This window comes from Bidens hawaiensis, unplaced genomic scaffold (assembly GCF_021521415.1).
Source record: "Bidens hawaiensis isolate Kalapana, Puna unplaced genomic scaffold, B.hawaiensis_p1.1 tig00088741_1, whole genome shotgun sequence".
Taxonomy (NCBI): Eukaryota; Viridiplantae; Streptophyta; class Magnoliopsida; order Asterales; family Asteraceae; genus Bidens; species Bidens hawaiensis.
Window position 1 is genome coordinate 14,637 of NW_027506805.1, and position 3,818 is coordinate 18,454.

At 37.2% G+C, this 3,818-nt stretch overlaps 1 pseudogene across 1 annotated transcript; it reads right to left on the reverse strand.

Moving 5' to 3' along the window:
* Positions 1-259: 259 nt before the first annotated feature.
* Positions 260-3,377, reverse strand: LOC143618570 (uncharacterized protein ycf36-like; annotated as a pseudogene). Its single transcript, XR_013151042.1, has 4 exons — positions 2,925-3,377; positions 2,671-2,699; positions 2,527-2,583; positions 260-609 (listed from the first exon to the last, which is right to left on the reverse strand). The product of XR_013151042.1 is annotated as an uncharacterized protein ycf36-like (transcript).
* Positions 3,378-3,818: the final 441 nt, after the last annotated feature.

A 3,818-nucleotide genomic window follows, 5' to 3' on the forward strand; every position in this document is an offset into this window, starting at 1 on the left:
CTTGACCATGAATAACAAAATATATATGCACTGGCAAAATTTAGAAATTATCATTACAGTTTACATTCATAAAGAAATATTAGGTAATATATCAATTTTATAACTACTTTTACTTCATCCTTTCTGGATTTTAAATTGGTTAGTTGAGCAATCCCTAATTATTGTATTTTATTAAAGTAATAAAAAATTAACATCTAAATTCAATATAAAAGGTGACTTGTTTTAAGTCAATATTTATAAAATAAAATTTGCAACCTAATTTTATAATATTGAAGTATGATTATGTAGATATAAATTATAAGACTGTACAAATGGCACTATACAAATACATAGGTGACATCAAGTGACAAATATTCATCTACAGTTCCTCTAATCATTCAATGACAGATCAGAAGATTCAGATCCACCACAAAACGCTTCAGGTTCAAATGATCTTGCTGACTCATCATTGTAAGAGCCCGCCACCGATCGGCCGCCTGCTTCTACACCAGAAGTAATGAAGGTCTCTTTTTGGGCGCCTTGGGTGTTTATAAGAAGAACGATGGACATGAACAAAGATATTGCAAGACACACCAATGTGTTCTTTAATCTGTTAAGCACCGGCTTCACCTGGATAAAGAAAAAAAAGCCAAATTTTGTTGAAATTGCAATAAAGAATTCACAATTAGTCAAAAAGACTAATTTGCCCCTTTTATGATTTTTGCTTCAGTTACTATTCTGACTTTTATGTTGACTTTCTTTGACCGGGCACCTCAATTAATCTTGTTTCATGCAAGAGGTTTGAAGTTTGGCTTCTAATCTTGTTTCCATAAACCGTTAAACCTACCAAATCGGCTGGGTCAACCGGTTTGGCAGTTTAACAGTTCGACATATTTAGAACTGACGGTTTAACATTTATTATTTTTTTATGCTTAGAATATACATTTAATTATATGCATTATACTTGGAGTTGTCTCTTTTACCTGGAACCTAAAACCCGACGCGAATTTTAAGCCACATGAACCGAAATTAGAGAACACCGAAAAACCTGAACCCGAATGAACCGAACCCGAGCCTTAAATGGGCCGGTTATCGGGCCATTGTTTCCTAGTGAAAAAAACCTGAAATACCCGACCCGAAACCCAAAACCCGAACATTTATTGTCTTTTTTTTTGTTTAATAAACATGTTTTGGTTTGGAGTCTTTAGTAACTGAATATAAAGTTTTGGGATTATCATATTGTACAATGATGCTTGAATTTTGATGATCTTTTTTCAGTAGCATGATGAATTTTGACGATAATTTTGGGGAAATCACCTTTTTTTATTTATTCTACATCTAAATCTGAAAACCGAACAACCTGACTTGAACTATCCCATAGTTGTCAATAGCGAATAGCGGTAAATAGCGACGGGTCACCTATATGCTACATAGCGAATAGCGACAGCTATTTCATATTTAACGATAAAGGAGTAAAAATTTAAGCAAATAATTAGGGTTTATATTCACAAAATAAGCTTTTACGGTGGAACTTGTGGAAGGCGCAGCTGTTTGTTCGATAAGCAAGCCTTAAAAATAGGTTTCTACAATTTTTTATATTAAAAAATAAAATAAAAATAAAAAAAACCCTAAATACCGCTATAATCACGCTAAATGACCGATATTTAGTATATAGCGGCCTATAGCTGCATCGCTACGTAGCGCGCTATAGCACCCGCTATCACCACTATTGACAACTATGAACTATCCTGAACCCGAATAACCCAAACTCAAACAGTCTGGCTTTAAATGGGTCAATTAACAGGTCACTTTTTCCAGCCAGAAACCCGAACCAGACCCGAAAAACCTGAAACCCGCAACAAAGACCCACCCGAAGAACATCCCTAGTTATATTAGTTTTAACCATCTTTATCAATATTAAAAGTTTGATAGAAATTAACAACTTTGAAATAAAACCCGTTTCAAATCGTCAACCCGGTCAGTTTAGCTTGTCGTTTTTCACAACTTTATTACTTGGTTCGGAGCATAATCTGGGTTATATTTTTATCTCAAATGAGTAATAATTAGCCTTTTTGCAATTATGGAATTGGGCCAAAGAGGGTCAAAAGTCGCCTAATGTATATTCAGTGTGTATAAAGGCTCCTAAACCGATTTAACCGTATATATAGACAACAATTGCAATAATATACCTTTTATAATCATAACTTAGCACACAATAGACAACAAACATTCACGGGTCAACCCGCCCCGCCCCGCCCCTATTTTCAACCTTGAAGAAGTCGGCCGCACTTGCTCCCTCGGTCCCATGAAAATTGCAAAATTTAACTAAATAATTTGTTAATATGAAACTAAATACTGGAAGTCTATTCTAATTAATATAAAATAGAAGACCTTGGACATTGTTTTTCATCCAAACACCTTACAACAGCAATAAATGGGGAATTTATTTTTATGGACCAAAATATGAGTGAGCTATGGAAAAAGGAATTATGCTAAAATTTATTATAATGAAGGTACAAAAATAATAACCAAATATGCATCACTTACAGTAAATGATCCTAAAAGCCGATCCCGTGCTAGCACTTGAGCAGTCTTCACCCAAATCTATTACAATACACAACCTTAAAATGAACCAAAAAAAACAGCACGTATACTAGTAGACTAGCATGTCCATGATTATAAATAGGTTACCTGCCCATCATACCATCCGGTCTCTTCATCTGTACACACACAATTAAAGGAAAACCAAAACATACATTAGAAAAATGTGACAAAAGACATGGTTTTGCGTATCTGAACTTGGTTATAAAAAGCGTGTTTAGGTCCCAAAAGCCAAAGTAGGGCGTGTTTTTGGTTATGTGCAGTAAATCGGGCGGGGCATAGCATGATCAGCTTTTGGCATCAAAATTTCATAAAATAAACTGAAGGAAAAAAAAAACACATACATTCAACAGTGGCACTGAGCAAGCGGTTACCCACATACGCCCAGCCCAGATACATCCGGACAACCGCAACCGTGACCGCGAATATCCCACTGCACAGAGCCCCCAGCAGCCGCTGCACCGGTTCCCAGGCGACCAGGAAACCGGGATGCCCACAAAGAGAGCGAAGCCGGCGCCGGTGACAAGCAAGCGGGAACAGTACTCAACGAAGTCTCCGGAGGCCCAGGAGAATGGGGCGGAGGTGGAGAGAGACTGGTAATCGTTGATGGGCTGTTGCTCTGGTGGGACCGGGCAGTTATCTGTTTCCGGTGGGGTTCGGGAACTGAAGGAGAAGGAGAAGGTGAAACGGGGTTTGGTGGGTTTGATCGGAGGATGGAGGAACGGTGACGGTCGTAGTGGTGGTGGTAGTTTTAGGGACAAGAAAAGCCATTTGGGAATTTTATTATTCTTTTCTTTCTATCACCTACATTTTTATACTATTTCATTTGTATCTAATAATAATATATTTTAACTAATAATAGAAATAAAACAGTGTAAATAAATCGTTTAAAAGGACGTTCGATATAGGGAGGGATGCTTTGGGTTTAATCTGAGATGGGTTCATGTCAGGCTGGGTGCAGTGGCCAATGCAAGATTTGATACCCATCATCTCGAGTAGTATGCCAAGACTTCAGCAGCGCTCGATAAAGCTACAAGTATAAAGAGGAGGAGGAGGAGAAATGTTAAAGAAAATGACAAAATATTTTACTCAAAGATATAGACGGAGTATATAAGATTTGTAAGGCCCCGGTCCCGGGTCCCTACATTATCGTCGGATTTACTCATAAACACAGTTTTACAAATCAGAGTTAATTAACACCTTTCGTGGAAACGTTAACTTCAATCATTCAATACAAA